This window comes from Frankliniella occidentalis, unplaced genomic scaffold (assembly GCF_000697945.3).
Source record: "Frankliniella occidentalis isolate FOCC.00 unplaced genomic scaffold, Focc_3.1 Scaffold7, whole genome shotgun sequence".
Lineage (NCBI taxonomy): Eukaryota > Metazoa > Arthropoda > Insecta > Thysanoptera > Thripidae > Frankliniella > Frankliniella occidentalis.
Genome location: NW_026267137.1, coordinates 2,832,776 through 2,851,465, shown reverse-complemented (window position 1 = coordinate 2,851,465; position 18,690 = coordinate 2,832,776). Strand labels below are relative to the sequence as shown.

The window sequence follows — 18,690 nt, the reverse complement described above, 5'->3', positions numbered from 1 at the left end:
ACATTTCAATAATTTATATTTGTCGTATTACGCTGTATCTACTTTTTAATACTGAATGGAAATACATGCTTGAACATGGAGATGAGCGAACAAGTTTCGCATTCGATCGAACTCGAACGAACATCGAGCTGTTGGTGTTTGCTCGAACACGAACATGAGGTGTTCGGATTCGAAATGTTCGAGTACTTCTCGAACAGAAGTACGTAGGCGAACAGATTTGAAGTATGTTTCAGAAAGACGCGTCATAAATGGGTGTAATTAAGGGGCAGAATGACTGATAAGCAAAAAACAAATTGTAATAATTGTTCGTGTTCGGATCGAAATTGAACAGTGCATAGTTCGGTTTGGTTTGTTCGAAGGAAAATCTAGCTGTTCGTGTTCGTGTTCATTCGAAGATTTTCAGACCAAATTTGTTTGAGTTCGTTCAAATTCGAACTGGCTTGTTCGCTCATCTCTACTTGAACACCTGTCCAAATTGTTAAATAAACTTTAACTGCAGGGTTTAGAAAATATAAGTAAATAAGTATAAGTAAAATATTAGTAGTGTGCTCAAAAAAGTTGAACAGACTTATCACAGAAAATCGCAGTTCAAAAACAAACAAACAAATACTGACCAAGTTTAGTTTTGTTGATAAGACAGATGGATCTTTTGATGTTTTTGCATGTCCTCTTTTCGCCAATAACTCTTGCCACACAAGACACACTCAAAATTTGTGTCTCTAGTATGAATTAGAAGATGTGCACGTAGCTTCGAACCTTCAGAAAGTTGCTTGCCACACATATCGCACTCAAAAGGCTTCTCTCCTTTATGAGTTTGGATGTGTCTATCTAGATTCTTAATTGAAAGATATTTCTTGTCACAAAGAGGACACTCATAAGGGACATCGTTGGAATGGACCCGTTGATGGTCAAGCAGCGTAGATTTTTGACTAAATTTCTTATTACACTCAGGACACTCAAAAGGCTTGTTATTTGAATGGGACTGTTCATGTCGTCGCCTTAGAAATGGTGTCGCAAATTTCTTGGAGCACACAGAACACTCGAAATTCTTCCCTCTTGTATGGCACTGTAGATGTCGTCGCATCAGATAATTTTTCGCAAACTTCTTCTCACACACAGGACAGCCAAAAGTCTTGTTTTCCATGGCGGTAGTCCTTCAATGCCATGTGAGTTCTGGAAAGAAAGAGAAGGAAGAATATTAGACATTTGCGTTGGAAAAACATGCAAACAACAAAAAATATCTTGCATTTTCATGACTGTTACATACAGTGTCTTATTTTCTGTAAGGGCAAGGATACTTGCTAATACCCTTTCACTTCCAATACACGTCGTACACAATTAAACCAACTGCGAGTTAAAAAGCTCCAAGAGTGCAATACTTGTTGTTGGTTTACCGGTGTATCGACACATAAAGCAATATATCTTAGAGCACTTTGGTATATGATTTTGCAATTCTTTAAACGCACCCTTTTTCAAGCACATGTTTGGCTCTCTTTCTTAATTTTTCGGTGAGGTTGCTTCATCTCACAGAACCCTCATCGTATCCTCCCACCTTGCAAAATGCTTGCAAAAAATAGGTTCGTATTGCAAACGATTTTGTTTGCAGCTTGCAAAGAATTTCAAGGCATCGTAAAACGAACTAGTTCTTAACAAGCTTGCAAAAATTTCCTTTACAATAAGAACTAATTCTTTGCAATAGAAAGCTCGCAAATTCTTTGCGACGTTGCAAAGAATGTAGTTTGTAAGCATTTTACAGTGCACTGCTTGCTGGCTCAGTGACTGCTAACCATTGGCGGTTGTCGATAGTACAATAAGCCCCATCACCGCATTTCACAAAATACAAGAAAAGCAAATACTACAGTCTTCGAGCAACAGAAATAGTTTTCTGTGAACCTAGGTAAAACATCAATATTGGCATAGATTTTTAGTGCAATAGATTTTGTAAAATAGATTTAGTCAAATCAAGGGTCTCAGAGAGAAAACGACGGCGCGCGCGCGCGCGCACGTGCACACACACACACACACACACACGCCACAAGTTCCAAAAAAGTAAGTGGATCACATTTATTCACCTCTTGATGATCTGTTTTTTCATAGTCTATAATTTTTTTAGAGCAAAAGCAGTTTACTGGGAAGTTTTAAACTACGATTTGAAAATGTAGAAAATATTAGAGAAATATATGGAAACCCAGATTAAACAAATTCTTAGCAGATTTAGATCGCGACAGACTAGCCACTAGCACACAAAGGCGTAACTCGACTCCCGAACGCCCACCCAATGGAAGGAATTCAACTGGTTTTAGGACCTGTTTCACTTGATTCAACCCGGCGTCTGGTCCCGAGGAGTTATAGCAGGGCAAAGTAGGCATGAATGACTCATGATCGTGCAGCCACACGCACCACACACACACACACACCTGGACAAGGGAAACTAAACAGGTGGGAACGGAACGGCGCAATACCAATACGGCTCGTGAAATAGATTCAAGTATACTGCCAAAAATAGAGGATAAGTGACCCCCCCCCCCCACACACACCTTTCCGTTCCTCCCCTACTATAAGCAATATCTATCTATATGCGGGACACTTCACCTGATGATGAATAAAACGGAAACGGGTTTGGAAGTTTTAGAAAACGACCACAAGGGTGAGGGGGGGGGGGGAGACTGGGAGACTGTCCGACTATCTTCCGCTCTAAAACCACGCCAGTCATTTGTTACATCCAAAAGAAAATAGAAAACATACCAGCGGGGACGTGTGATGTTTTCTTTTTCTTCTTTCCGTTTCAACAGTTGGCAGCGACGCGGTGCCGGCGCGGTCTGCGCTCCCGTCAGTAGTCGGTCGCTCTTTTGCGCGGGAAACGTAGACGGGTGTGGAGCTGTGCCGTCCAAAGTTCCGCGGACCGCGTCTTGCGAGCAGTTTGGTTGTGCGGTGTATACTAGTTGAGTTTGTGCTCAGTGCTTGAAGAAGAGACTTACGTGTTAAAGTGAGTTCAGTTGGCCGAATCATGTCGGAACGTGCCCTCAGTGGTAGAATGGCAATTATGGCAAGGATGCTGAAGTGTGGTAGAAACTCTGAAACGTCATCGATTCTTTGACAAAGGATTTTCATCAAAACCGAAATGTACATCTCATTTGTGGTTGTCAGTTGAAAGTTTTACTGAAACTTCGTCCTACGCTCAGCAACCGAAGGGTGAGTGAGTACTTCTGAAAACCTGGACCCTTATAATATTTTGAATAAGCAAGATTTCCGAAAACAGGCTTAAGTCTGCTTTTCAGACACACTGGAACAGTTGAAACTCCAAAATATTTAGATGTTTGTTCTTGGTTTATTTTGTTTCCCTGTGACATTGCTTGCACTTTTTTTTTCATTTCTTGTATTCCGCACCTGGGGCACAGCTGTTTCTCGAAGGAACTGTATCTTTTCAGCAATGTCACTTGCTTGTCACATGATACCTATCCTATCGCAATAATCTTGCGAAATCTTTTGTTGACACAGACGTAGACGTACAAGGTAGATTAGACTGCCTGTTGTCTTGCAAAAACTTTCACTTTGCCTTGGTCTACTGTCTCATAAAATTAAAAATTTGGAGAGCAATATTCATGGAACAATTGGGCTCAAAAGTTTTGCGGTGACCTTAATTTGCACAACAAAAGATCTCACACTCACAGCTAACTCCGGGATTTAGAAATCAAAAATGTCCGACACGGGTGAGCACTGCCCACGCGTTCACCTCGTGGCAGATAAGAGCTCAACCGTAAGGGAGACATGACGCAAGGAGACCACACCCCTTTAGCTTAATTGGCCCCTGTGAGACAATATCAACACGCGCCTTGCAGGTCGCCGAGAGGAGTTGCAGCACTCGAGTCTTAGCAGCACCTTCCGCAAAGCGAGAGACTGTGCAGAATACAGCCTCTAGAGCCACACGAGTTCTCTTGTAACTGCGCCATTCACACCGTTTCCTACCACCCACACCCTTCTTCACCTAACCAAACTCGGCTGGTCCGGTCAGCTCACCCGGCACACCGGCTGCCGACCAGCGAGACCGACCTCTCGCTTGATACAAAGCCAGCCATCTGCGACAACTCCAAATTAGCATAGACCACTTTTCGAAAAGACGCCATCGTTAGCTACTCTTCTGAAATCAAAACCATTCCTGGCTCGTAACAGGACGACTCCCCCCCCCCTCTCCCTCTCCTATATATCCCTAAACCAGCAGGTTTTGCTTTTACACGTCAATAACATTCTCAACATTGTCTCATATTGTGGTTCGTGACCTCCTCATCTTTAAAGTCTTACACCTGATGCGTGTGTGCGAGTCTCTGTGACTCCCATGAGTGGCAAAGCGGTGCGTGGGAACACATCTCAGCCCCGCCACGCCCCACCACCGCGGTCCACCGCCAGACAGCACGACGCTTCTGCTTCAGTCCCCGCGTCGTGTATGCGGGGCGTGGTGTGGCGTGGTGTGGCGTGGTGCGGCGGGGCGAGGCTGGCCACGCCATCGCGTCTAGTGCCTCCTGATGACAGCTAGACGGTCTGGCGCCTGTGGGCCTCCCTACCCTGCTCTCTGTCCCTCTCACACAGACGCACACGAAAACACACACACACAGTCTCTCACTCATTCACATTCTCTCCCTCTCTCTCTCCCTCTCTCTCTCCCTCTCTCTCTCCCTCTCTCTCTCTCACACACACCCTGAAAACATAAGTGTGTAACTGGCATGCGCATGGGTAATGCGCAGCTCTTTGGTGCACATTCTTAGGCATTGGAGGAAAAAAATTGAATACTTAAAAATGTTTAACAGTAAATTTGAACACTTTCAAGTGTCCATAGCTTCAGGGCCAACCCTGAAGTTTTACACTTTACCTCTCAACACTTTTTAGTATTCATATGCCCAGTCTAATACTTATTAATGTGTGCAAAGCAGAGTTGAGCACTTACATGTGAACGCTAGTAGCACACTTTATTTAACAGCGCAGACACGTACGTACACACACTCACTCACTCACGCACAAATTTTATCAACTGTAGCACACAGACGACCTCAGGCTGCCCAAACTCGGATGATTCGAAATTTACTGGAGGCCTAGCCTGCCTAATTAATTTTGATAATTTTGTTCTTCCGGGATTTGTCGACACCGCCTTCATATATCCAACATAATCTGCCAGCTCTTGCCAGCGTGTCGGTCCTGAAGCGAGAATAGAGAAAAAAGGGGGAGTGGAGAGAGGCGAGGAGACTACCAAGCAGGGGTCACTGACGCCTAAAATGCCCCCAAGGGACAGAACAAACCCTCCAAAATTAAAGCGCTATCCTCGTAAATATTCACACCTCGTCAGTCAGCTTATGTGTGAGTATGTCTGTGTGTGTGAAAGGGAGAGGGCGGGGGTGGGGGGATCCAGGGGGTGAAGAGGGCGGCAGTATTGAGATGGAAAATTCTGCCACCCGATTTTTCTAAGAATAGCGTCTTACTCATACAGTACAAACGTAAAAGAGTATTTGCAAAACAAATCTTTGCTGGTTTGCTGTTCCAGCAAAATTTGTCATTAGTACCATTTATCATCAAGATTTTAGCTTCAGTAGCACAGTTTGTCCTTTTCTAGAGGAATTCATATTCATTTCCAGTGGCAAAGATATCGCTGCTGAAACATACAAGAAAAAGTGCTGAAACAATATAAATACTAAAGCAAATTTTTGTAGCTGTTTCAGCAAAGGCTCTTTTTTAAAATAGGGAACACGCAAAAGGTTCATAGCGAGACAAATGTATGGGACGCACACAGTGCGGAAGGTGTTCAACAAAGAAGATGCACACTTGCAAGTGCCCAACTTCGGAGTTGCACACGTACAAGTGTTTACCGGTTTGCAAACATATGGTTTATCAGTGAATGCTGCAATTATACATTTCGACTGAAATAACTATCTGTTGTACCTTCTTGCTTCCGTACTCTTGGTACAAGTACACACACAGTATAGACTCGCTCGGCGGAGTTTCTTTAGGCCAGTCAGCAACTCTATCTAGAAGACGCTTGTCTAAGTATAGTGGTCCGAGAGTGTGCGTCAGAGGCTGGCCGGTAAACTCGGTGCCAATCATTCTACACCGCTCAAGGGCGTACATGCTTTGGACCTTTATGTTTCCTCTTTTCTTTCTTTTTTTTTTTTTTTGAAGGCTCAAACGCTCATCAGTTTTTTAGCCGCGCACTTTCAGTACCGTACTGGCAGACCGTTACGGCACACCAGGAGACTGACTTTCAGCCGGACGGCTGAAAAGTCGCGTGCGCGAAGGAAGAGGGCAAAAGAAGGGGAGACGCCAGTCATATACAGGCTTTCAGACTCTTGGATTCTATCCAGGAGCAGCTTCAGACTGAAACGGGCGGTTAGGGGCGCTCCTTGAAAAACAAGATAAGTTTCGAGATAAAGTCCATCTCCTGCGCGCACTGTTACAGCGCAAGACGAGTTAAGTACACCACGCAAGGAGAGGGGAGGCTATAGGGGTAGATGGAGGAACGGGAACGGGATGAAGAGAAAGGCGAAAGGCAAAGGATAGAGGTGAGCAAGAAGAATCAGAAGGGGCTCCAACAGACCGCGAATTTTGTGGCAACATGGCAAAAATGGGGGTGAAACAGAATGGGGGGAAGGGGGTGTAAATACCTGTCAGTGCTACAGCAGGCGTAAATTTACACACTAAACCCTTCTGCATTTTTTGAGTGTCAACAAGCAGAATTTTACGCAGCCACGAGTTATGCATAATTTCATGCATAACGATACACTGTAAAAAAATCTACATTAACATTAACAACAGTTTCAAACTGTTCATTAAAATAACGGTGGCACACTGTTAAATTTTGTTCTCTATCCTACGGTGTACGGTGTGGAAGTACAGTCCGCCACTGTAAAAATTAATAGCAGACCGTAGGAGAGAGCACAAAATTCAACAGTATCTCACCGTTATTCTAATTAACACTTTAACACTGATGAATGCTAGATATTTTTTATACAGTGTAGACAAATCGTGAATTGTACAATTTGTACATAATTACAACCAGAAATTGTTATCATTAGTAATTAGTTATCTAACGAATTGTTTCCCTTTATTTTAACGACCGTAGTATTATGATAAGAAAAGTTTTCTTCTATTTTTAAAGTAAAAAAAAAAAGACCTTCATGCAAAACATTTGGCCGAACATTTGGCTTTGTTTTAAACGTACAATTGTCAGGGTGTATGGGTGAAATTCTGCATGTTTATGCAGAAAAAAATTCACAAAGATTTACTAGGTAATAACCGTAATCATTTTTAAAGAGAAAAAATGGAACGTGGCAGGGTACCTACGCAGGTAGTATAGTCGAGCAGTGTACCTAACAGCCCACCTCCAGGAGTCCTACCGCGCTCATCCAAAGTCAACACCACGAATGTTTGCTCGAGTTCGCTGACCCTGGCTGAGCTGCAGCAGCACATGCAGCTGGCAGAGAGTTCGTCACCGAAATGATATAAATCAAATGGAAAAGGCTCAAGAGCACGGCGATGCGAGCGGACTTCCCTGCAGTGCTGTTGGACGGTGTGGGGTCCTTGGCCTGCAGACGGTTGCAGCGGTGCGCACGCCGGTGGGGCGGGGATTTTCCGAGGGAGGGGAAAGGGAGGGTAGGAGGAGGAGAGGGGTGGAAGGAGGGAGGAGGGGTGCAAGAGAGAGGAAGAGAGGAGGGGTAAGTGCGACCGCGGCGCGGGAAACCAAGGAGTTGGACCTGGGCTGGGCCAAACTGAGCGGCGGTTTAGAAGATGGGGCGGGGCCTCCTCCCCCTCCTTTCCTCTTCTCTCTCTCTCTCTCTCTCTCTCTCTCTCTCCTACTAGTACGTACCCACGCACGCACACTTACTCACCCTCTCGTCCCCTCCACATTAATTTGCATCCAGATCGTCTGCGACAGGCAGAAGAAGGGCAAGGCGGTGTAAAATAACCACGGTCCGGTTACACTTGACGACAACGTTTATGTACTGCGTTTTACTCGCAACTTTAAAACAATGTTGATATTTTTGTCTTTGTAATACCCTTCCCTCTTTAGTTAATTCTTTGTTTAGTTTGACAGAACCTTGCAATATAGGAAAACGGACCGAAAAGCTTCCCTTCCTTTCCTTCCTCCTCCGGTTGAGTCAATAGAGTAACTGATTCTGTGACAGTAATTGCCCGGCCGCCTATGACCTGTCAATAGACGCTGGTGACCTTGAGCGCTTCCTTGCGAGGGGTCGGGCCGGACGACCTCTCTCCGTCTCCCTTGCACTCGCGCGCGGGTGCGGCGCTACCTGAGTCAGACGGGCCCCGCCGCGCCCGACTGCCGCCGCCGCCCTCACTATTGGCGCCGGCGCCAGGCGCGGTACTCTCTCAAGAAGAAAGTAGTAATTGCAAAAGTGCGCGTCATGTCCCTGCCCTTCCGCACGACTGCCCAACAGACGACACACTGACGGGCAGGACACCCCACTATGGCGCGCACAGGCAGTTATACTCTTTAAATGTTCGAGAGTGCGTGCTTACATTAGCAACTTATTTGTAAATGTTAATGGATGTCCAAGTCATGAGTCATCAGTGCGAATCGCTTTAAATACGCAAGAAACTTTACGCGTTGCTAGAGGCATAGTGAGCCCATGCTCAACAATAATTTACCCCACTATTGGGTGGCACCTCAAGTGAATGGTACAGACATATTGGACATATGCCACACGTGATGCGGACCTGTCACAGGACCTGGAGCGGTAGGCTCCTTGAAGGCGCGCCCTGCTGTCCCTGCTGTCCCTGCTGCAACAGGCCTGCTGCGTGGACGGCGGGCAGCAGCAGCAGCTGCGGCGGCGGCGGCAGTGGCGGCGGCAGGGCGGCAGAGCCCCGGGGCCGCCGCGCCCCGCCCCGCCCGGCAGGCGACACTCAGCAGTGCCGAGGCGACCGTCGCGCCGTCCTGACGCGTCCCGTGCTCTTCTGTGCCGCTACTGCCGTGAGATCGACGTGCGTGCGTCAGTGTGTGTGCGTGCGTGCGAGCGTGCGTGTGAGTGAGAGAGAGAGAGCGAGAGTGAAAAAGTGTGTGAAGTGGAGAGGTGCGTCGCGTGTGAACGGGTGTGGAAGTAACGGCCAGCACCGCATCACCCCTTCGCCGCTGCCAGCGCTATGCCTAGCCCGTACTGCCCCAAGTCCAGACGACGTCCATGCTCCTAGGTAGGTGTCCAGGGCCCCCGGCCAGGCCCCCACGGGGGCCCGCCCGGCCCGCCCGGCCCGCCATGCCAGCGTCGACTTCCAGGGGGTGGTGGTGGAGGCGGGGGTGAGCAGCGTGTGAGCGCCCGGGGATGACTCCAAGGTACGCATCACCACCTTGTGTCTGCTGGAGGGGGCGGTACGCTGAATATGTTTGTGTTGTGAAAGACGAAGGGGAAGGAGGAGAATGTCGGCCCTACTGCCATCTTGCACGAGGCCATTTAAAACAGGCCCCCGTTTGCTTTGGCCACTCTCGGACCACCCTGTCCGAACGGTTCCACTTTGGCGCCGTCGTCGCCGCTGTCAGCAGGGAGGCAAGGGTATCCCCCGTCCGTCCGAAGCAGCAAATCGGCGCCAGTGAAAGTCCGCTGCTTTACTCTTACGGTTATTGTCCATGACAAAACCTCAGGACCAGTGACCGGGCCGGCGGCGCCAGTCCAAAACAATTGTGTGCTTACTCATCACTGGCCCCGAGCGCGCAGTGCGCGTCGTCGTTATTTCCGATGTGATCAGCTCGCAAGAGTGAGGAATGTCAAGCCACGTTTCACTCCCCCTTACCTTCTTTGGCGGTCCAGGCTGACCTCCGCGAGCCGCGGCGCCTGCAACAAAGTAGTGGAACCTGTGTGAATTCGCAATTTATTGGCCGGCGGGGGGAGAAGCGAACGTCTGGCACAAGTTGTTGCAGTTGTTTGTTATTTGTTATGATGATCGTGCCTTTTGCAAAATTCATCGCGGGAAGTCAAACACGATGATATTGGTCTGCCGAAAGACTTTTCAATATCGCCGCGATGATCTTTTCGGATAGTCACCGCGATCAGAGTTCTAAACGCGACGATGATTGCGCTCTGAAGCTGCCGCTGCCGGCTGCTCGGGCCGGCAGGGCTCTGCGCCGGCTCGTGTCGTCACGAGTATAATGCAGCTCGTAAACAGACTATACTGCAATGCTTTCCGGCGCATTATTTTCGCAACGAGCCGGGGGCGCGCTTGCTCTGGAAAGACAAGGTTCTGTCAGCAAATGTACAAAGAAAATTTATAATACTGTATCGATAAAAAAAAACCAGCCCCATTCTTAATTATTTAAACCTAAACCTTTACGAACAATTTATCGCTCCCTTCGTTACGATTGCTGAACACGTTTTCGTCCCTTTTTCAAACAGACCTTGTACGCCGTCAAATAGTGATAGTTTTGTGGTTGTCTGGTCGCAGTCGCGCGTCACAGCAGACGAGCAGCACATGACCTACATCTGACCGTTCTATGCAGCTTTGGTATCATTGGCCCTGAAATCGAAAGGACATACAACCGCACTCTAACGCACGCTCTGTACGACCAAGCCTAGCAGTCCAAGCAGTCATAAAGTGACAGGAAGAGGGACAGGGAAAATCTAATGTTAGCCCAGAAATTGTATTTTGAGCTCAAAAGTCCCAGGTTACTACAAATTGGACCTGATTATCTGAAAAATTCTGCAACGTAGTCACTGACCCTGGAAACTTTTAAACGCAGCACACATAATAATAGTGAGCTATGTTTCTGTTAAAGCTGACCTATTTTGTTGTCTGTCGTAGAGACAAGGAATCTTTCGCACGGATGACAGTCTTCTTTCGTTCTGTCTCCTTTTTATTTTTTTGTGAGTGATCTGGCCGGGGTCGGCCCATCGGCCCCGCCCACGACGCCCTCGCCACACTATAAATAGAACACGAAATGGAATCTTTTTGGTTGCAAGGAGAGCCCGGCCGTGACGTCACGCTGGTCCCTCCAGGGAGCAGTGCAGGACTGTGTCTCTCTCGCTCCCAGGGTCCGCGCGCCCGCGGGCAGCCGTCTCTCTCAGTCCGCCACTGGAGCAGCGCGGCACGCCACTGCTGGGGCCCTTCTGCTGCTGCCGCCGCCACAGAGCAGAGGCAGAGAGGAGAGGGAGAGCGGGAGGGAGAGGGCGGGAGAGAGGGAGGGGAGGGGAGGGTCGCGGGGCTCACCAATTGGACAGCATCCGGGGGCGGGCACCGCGGGCAGCGCGCGGCGCAGCAGAGCTGCAGCACGGACGAGTGTTCCGATCAAATTGTTGCCAAGATAAACGATGTATACTGCGTGCCATTATTTACCCATTGACAGATGCAAACAAAAAAATCTGCAGGTTATGCCGTAAAAATATCCAAAAGAAAAATCCGTTTTGAATAGGAAATATTTGGCAAGATTGTTAATGAGACCAAAGCAGGTTCACCTAGCGTCTAGAAATGACATGTTTAATAATTTACTAAAAATGGAAGGAAACATAACTGGTCCAGAGAAAGAGAATGCGTTCGAATGGAACTGCGCGGAAGGCCGGCAGGACACTTGAGTGGCGCCAGGCGCACTTCAGTCAACCCTCTCTCCTTCCCTCGTTTCTCTCTTTCTGTTTCTGCCTGGTGTCCTCGCAATGGTCTCCGCCTCTTTCTCCCCTTCTCTCTGTGGCGTCGGTAAAAAATTGAACTGACAGAACTGAAAAACTAACAACTTGAGCTGACTTGCCTGTACGGGTAGAGACAGCAAAAGGAGACTCCAAAAATGCAGAAAGGGGCAAAAAAGAAACAGTACAGTGGAATGGATAAATAATTTTCATTATGAAAATATTCAGCAAAAACGTTTGGAGTTTATCTATGTTCTATGCAGTCTTGTGGTGACCATATGCACACCGCCAAAGTCGCTTCGGGTTTCACATGCAAGGCCACGACTCCTCCGGATAAAAAAAAAGAAAGAAAAACCGCCAGGAAAAAAGGCAAAGAGTATCTCTGCTGCTGTTAACAAGCGACTCAGAAATACCAAAGCGATGTCGATCCCGGGCTGATGGCTCCATTAGAGCTGACGAGTCCGTCTACACATGTCGGTAAGAAGGAGACATTTATCAATTAGGGCGGGATCGACATTCGCCTCTGCTATATAAAGTTGATTTAACATTTTTTAAGAGAGTGCTGCGGTGGCTCCTCAGCTGACTCAGGTAAACTAACTGATTTGTTGCCCCTAATTCTGCTCCAATTAGGTTTACCTTTTTTCCGCATGCAAAGCGTCATAAATACCACACAGTAGTGGCGAATGACAACGAACTGCCGAAACGGCCTGAGTCATATTCGAACTCACCATAGACGGAAGAGGGAGAAGGGAGGGGAGGGATACGACTATGAAAATAGTTTGATAACACACAAGTTATCAACAAAAATTATCATTTTACGGTCTTGCGACTTACGAGGAAATGTTGAATAATTCTCTGAGTGCGCGCTGCTGCTGAGGAGGCGCGACTGGCGGGGAATGCTTTTGGCACAATTTCCTGGCACTATTTCGTGGCGATTCGCGCCAGGTAGGCTCAGAAGGCAGGTGTGTCCAACAGCCCCCGACCCCGGCCGGAACACGTCACGTACTCTCCTCATTGAACAGGGATACCGCCGCGCGCGCGGGGGAGCGACGCGTCATCGGCCAGACGCAAAGGGGGAGGATGCAACTGGCCATCAATTATAGGACGCTCAAGCTGCTGCACTCACTGTTGAAAAAGGGCGAAAAAAATCACAAAGAATTCGTTGTGAAAAAAAGTTCCCAGGGCTAGGACTCTGGTTCAAAAATATTTTTAATTTAAGATAGCAAAATGCTCGACTTTGGACTAGGGAGAATTAGTCGAGAATTCACACTTTCTCCGTACCGAACAAGTGTTCGAAAATCACAAAATATTTTTAACATGTTTGAAATCTCGAGCTCAACTTTACGGCCTTGCTGCTTTCAAAACGGTGATCTGTGTCGTCTAATAATTTTTTCAAAGTATAGTAACGAAAGCAAAGTAAGAATATTTCCAGTGCAAAACCGAGCAGACTTTACTTAGGTCCCATTAAATAACGTTTAGATGGAAATCTAAATTTGTGCAAAAACGGTTGCACATTTCATGTCTGGAACGTTGGCCCCGTTGGCCGCGGGATGTGCAACTGCTTGACTTCCGGGGCACTCACACGGCGAGTGCTTTCTATCGCCGACAAGTACATTACCGATATTACAAGTTGGGGTTTTTTTCCTCTCAATTTTCCGCGCGAGCCGCCGTGCTGGACAGACCGGCGAGGGGCGCGGGGTAGCGTTGGGGTGGCGCGGGGCGGGCACGCGCTGCCGCTGGCCAGGCGGTGCCATTGCAAGCTAATATTAGACGGGCTGCCGCCGGGCAGATGCATACTGCGTACTCCTTCATGTAATACCCTCCGCCGCATCCCTCCTCGCCATCCCTCCCGCCCAGTGCAGTGGCGGGGCAAGGCCTGAGGCTCGGCCTGAGGAAGGCGGAGCAGGCGAAGCACACCGGGGCGGCGAACGGAGCGTTCTGTGAGCGCTCTCGCTGGGGGGAGAGAAGGAGATACAGAGTGAGACAGAGAGAGAACGGGACAGAAGAAGCGAGAGCGAGTAAGAGAAAGAGCGGGACATGCCGAGAGCGAGCGAAAGAGAGGGAGGGAGAGAGGGAGAGGAGAGAGAGGGAGAGGAGAGAGAGAGAGAGAGAGAGACCTTCACCCCCCGACGCTACCCCTAGCGAGCGCCCCATACCCCTCCCAGAGCACATCGCGCTTGGTCTTGGCTACGCCACCGCCGCCGCCGCCGTCTGCGCCTTGCACCCCTCCCCCCTGAGGGTGACGTCTGGGGGGAGGATGACGTACGGACAGTTGCACCAGAGAGTACAGTGACTGTCTAACATCTGCCAGCAGGTGCAGGGGGGGCCGCCGGCGCGCGGGGGGCCCGGCGGCCCGGGGAACCCGTCGTAGGGTAAAGGGGGTCTGAACAAGGCGCGGCGCCGCGTCGCGTCGCGTCGCGTGGGGGCCGCGCCAAGGTCGTTCGTCGACATGGACCTCCGCGGGGACCGCGTCCGGCCGGCCGACCTGCCGTCTTGTGCGAATGCGAATTTCATGCGGCGGGCCGGTCAGGTCTAGGAGGAGGTAATTAGCATGAGCGGCCGGCACCACGTCCGGGTGGGCGAGCAGCGCGCGGAGCGCGCGGAGCAGCGGCAGCAGCGGCAGCAGCGGCCAGAGGTGGCAAAGGTGAACTTTTGGCAGCGGCCGCCGCGTGCGTGGCAGCTGTTGCCGTTGCCCCCCGGTGGTGCTGCCCCAGATAATCTTCAGCAGGTCCCCCTCAACGTCTTAAGATCCCATCCCCCCCCCCCCCCTCCTCCACACTTACCTAAGTAAAGCCCAGTTAGGGGTCGTGCCCAATACTGCGTGACTTTTAGGGGTGGGGATCTAAATATTATGGGGTCCCATAAAAGGATCAGGAACATCATTGGAGTCCATAGGGACCCCATAATATTTGTACCCCCCCCCTTAAAGTCACGTACGATAGGTACGACCCCCTCTACCCTTATCTTTAAAAAAAGAAGAAAAAAACAGCCTTCGTCCTCCAATTTTCTCCCACCCGGGAATAAGAAGTTCGCTCTGTTTCGCATGTCCGTGCGCTACTGTTCGGGCCTGTCCAAAGGCCTAAAGTGGTTGGTGGTCACCCGGTCAAAGACCCTCTCTTTCCCCCGCCGCCGCCGCGTCGGCGCGCACCACTGCTGCTGCTTTGCCCCAGTGCCAAAGCTCCACCAGGTGTGACACATCAGCCGGTTGACCAACTACTGCAGTTTAGTTTCGCCAAACGAAATAATCATACGGCAACAGCAATCAAATTCACTGTCATTAAAATACTGTGAAGTCACATTCTATATAATGTGGAATTATGTCACATTATTTAGAATACCATGTCACAATTTTTATGACGTGACGTACCCCTGGATAGCTCTGCCCTCTCAGGCTCAGTGCATAATAGGTGTACCAATGTCACGTTATGACGAATAACATGACATGATATTCTAAATAATGTGACACAATTCACATTTTATAGAATGAGCTGTCAAAGTATTTGAATAACAGTGTTATAGTGAAAATTTAGGAACCCTAAGGTATTGGCAAGCCTCCGCAATAGTCAGTCCAAATTAAGAGTGCTCAGTCAGTCGACGACTTTTATGTCGGGCGTTTTCAGAGAAGGGCGCGTCTGAGGTAATTAGTAGAGTAACGTCTTAGGCTTGGCACGTCTTTCCCTTGAAATTTGAAATCTTGCCAAAGGAGAGGGTGGTCGGAGGAAGCAGAAAGGAAAACGACTTCGTCGACGGGAAAGAAGAGGGGGGGATCATGAAGGGTACAGATCTGGAGCCTGTCATCTCCTTGCGTGAGGATTTAAGGGGCGCTGATAGTGAGATTATCCTGCTCCCCTCCATCTTAGTCCCTCTATACACACACATACAGACACATTTTTCTTTTCTTTGCTACATGTTCGGAAAACTTGTGTGACACTGGCGAGCACTTCTTTATAGTTATTTGTGGCAGTAATCACACTGTACTCGATACACTGCAAAAAAAACAGTTGTCGCTTGTACAGGAAAATTTTAGTTATAAAGCTTGTCGTGAAATTACAATCCACTATTTGAACGCAGGCCTGACTCATGACCCGAATAACGGTTGGCTGCTCCAGTTCGCTATGAACAAGCAGTCCTGATAACCCTATTCGAAGTTGAAGCAATACTCATGCGAGCGGGAAAATATAAAGTGATTAATACCCTTCGGAAGTACTCAGAAAAAAATGAACCCCTCTGATCGATATTGCAAGCAGAACTGATTCACTTCCTTCTGCTGTGATGGTACATCCTGGCACCGTTACTAGTAAGCACTCATGTCACGTCCTGACCTAGCTAGACGAGCCATGTAAGCCATGTTTGATAGGGTGCGCCACCCGCTCTGTGTCAATTTCAAGGAGGTACTGTGTGTACAGATAACCCACGCCGCTTATGCGTCACAACGTGTCAGACAGTCACGTACACAATGCAGCATCCTACATCGGAATAAATACGTGCTTCAGATTGAATTTCCATCGACAGAAACCTCGCGGGCTTAGGGGTTCATTTTAGGTTCAGTGGAAATGTAACATTACGACGGTGCATGGATATATGACTGCATGGCAATAATTGGAGAGGTAGGTCACAATGTCTAGATATGCTGCTAATGGAAAAGTATCAGGGTGCAGGGCACACAACAAAACACAAAACAAACCCAAAAAAAAATAGAACATCGAATCGATACAAAAATGCAATAACGATGGGATCCAAACATTTCAGAAGTTCATCCTTCACCCCGGCCGCAGAATCACGGGGCCCTATCGCATGTCAACGGGATCCGACAAAGGGTCGTCTCTGTCGGGGCAGGCAACCAATCGGTCACTGCAGCCTTATGTCGCTGCTAAAAGCCTCGTGGATAAGCTGGCGGTCTGAGACAGAGAAGGGGGAGGGAGGGGCCCGATCCAGGGGACAGGGTGGCGGGAATGAGGAAGAGAAAGGACTCTATAAGAGGCGAGAATGGTGGAAAAGTACCAGCCGCGCAGCCTCACGCTCGCCCAGGTTGGCCCACCACAGGAAAGAGGGACTCACACATGTGTGATCAGTCGGGTCTGTTGTTGCCAGTGTCTAAGGTTACTGTCCCACTCACCGTGTTTGACGAATTAGTGCGAATGCAGTCTCGACTCCAGACTCCTCCTGCAACAGGAAAGCAAAGAAAATTCAATCATCGGTGGTGCTAAACTATTTTTAAATTAAGGGCGTTAGCTGATATCGGGTGTGACACGGGCTGACACGCTGGCGCGCGTGCCCACCGCGAGCGGGCCGTCCCGGCCACGTCCGCTCGACCAGCCGGCAGCGCCGTGCCTCTTGCGGACGAATTGAAGCGGATGAATTCGGATAACGAGCGGTTGCGCCGCGCCGAGAGGCGACTGTCCCCTGTGCTGTTGTTGTGATTCAAATGCTGCGCGCCGACACGTTCTGTTCAACTGTTTATGCGCGCGCCCACACAAAGGGCACGGACGTTCAACCGGTTCCACCGACATCACTGCGCATTTTACAGAATTTACCTCGGAATTTACGCAGTCGCATTGGACTGGGCCGGAAAATTGCCAAATTCAGTCCAGTCCACGGCTGCAGACACGTCAAATGTTCAACCGGCAAGCACATAGCGCGCATGAAAAGTGTCCAGCAACTTATCGCTTGACAGACAATTTGAATATTTGTTAAATATTTGGACAAGAATGTTTTGCACTTGAACGATTTCCACTCATTTTGAGTCTTAAACTTATTGCAAAAATTGAAAGACAAACATAGGCATGCACTTACAAGTGTTCGCCAGTTGGGCTTTTAGGGTGTGAGATGTCAGTGCTTAAGTGAAGGATAGCATAAAAAAAAGCAAAAGCATTGTTTTAATTCTGTACACGTGCGTGGAGCTCATACTTTGTTTAGGTTTACGAGATGTGCAGATAAATCAAAGAATAACCATTCTGTTGAATTGTCGTTTGTGTATAGCAGGGTAACATTTCTTTAAAACAATGCAGAACTCCTGCGGAAAGAGTGCCCTCCCTCTTCAGCCACACTTGGTTCACCTTGATCTCTTCACACGCGCGCCGGCCCCGGGGCAGAGCCGTGTCCCTTCGGCTCCCTTGTAGTCCCTTCCAGTTGGGGAATGACAGGAAATGGGCTGGTCAGTCCAAACCGGATGGTGGCCAGCGAGCCCGTGTCCCCCCACTTAAGGCGCTGACTGACTCAGTCCGCCTGCTTTGGCCTTCTTCTTCTACCTCTTCTTCTTACACAAATCTAAATTGGTGGCTAGAAATACAGTCCAAGAGCAAGGCTAGGCTACTTGTAACATTCTCAGAGGTTATGTTGAAGGTTTGGCGTCGGTGACCCGGTCACGTGAGAAATTGGTAGAACACCTTATATTTTATTTCATGCTTGTGTAGAGGATACCACACTGTTAAAAGCTTACGGTGAATTTTACCGTATGCTACTGCGAACCCTGCAGCGTTGTAGCTTACGGTCAGTTTTCACCGTAAGCTACATTGAATATCACTGTAAGTTACGGTGATACACCCTGAATCACCGCAGCCTACGGTGAAAATTGACCGAAGGCTACGGTGCTGCAGGGTCGCTGAAGCTTACTGTGTCATTCACCGTAAGCATTTAACAGTGCAAGGCCATAAAAAAACTACAAGGTAAAATATGATCCAATTAGCTCATAGCAAACGAATAACATCGTTGTTGAGCAAATTTTTTGAAGACAACAAATGCTGTAGACACAGATCACCATAACGTGCTGCGTACATTCTTCTACTCTGAGTATACAGTCCCATTGTTGCAACATAGTGGAGCTGTCCTATACTTTTCGATTTTAGGAGAACTTTTGGAAAAGACTCTTTACTGCTCATACGCTAGGCCGATATCCTGGTCTTTGCGGGAATATGTTACTTCGTAGGCATGAAATCAGAGATACAAATAGATCCGTGAGTGAATCAGTAAAGATGGGTTACACCCCCACGGTGCAACATGACGTACTTCTAACGACGGTCTTACGAGAAGAAGTGACTGTGACGTCATGGCGAATAGAATTAACTTTCCCGGGATGGTCTGCCCCCCCCCC

At 48.6% G+C, this 18,690-nt stretch overlaps 2 protein-coding genes across 5 annotated transcripts in view; one reads left to right on the top strand and one right to left on the bottom strand.

Moving 5' to 3' along the window:
- LOC113210004 (peroxisomal leader peptide-processing protease-like) overlaps positions 1-18,690 on the bottom strand; it is a 92,136-nt gene that overhangs the window by 42,428 nt on the left and 31,018 nt on the right. Inside the window, exons 3-4 of one of the 2 annotated variants that reach the window (XM_052273839.1) lie at positions 16,717-16,763; positions 9,781-9,821 (exon numbers count right to left, since the gene is read on the bottom strand). The gene's annotated coding sequence lies outside the window, so the exon portion shown is untranslated. The remainder of the gene's footprint in view (positions 1-9,780; positions 9,822-16,716; positions 16,764-18,690) is intronic. The other variant, XM_052273844.1, reaches the window with a different exon arrangement.
- The window catches only part of LOC113210003 (ion transport peptide), a 189,205-nt gene continuing 173,337 nt past the window's right edge, over positions 2,823-18,690 (top strand). Inside the window, exon 1 of one of the 3 annotated variants that reach the window (XM_026427790.2) lies at positions 2,823-3,192. The gene's annotated coding sequence lies outside the window, so the exon portion shown is untranslated. The other 2 variants (XM_026427789.2, XM_026427792.2) reach the window with 2 other exon arrangements.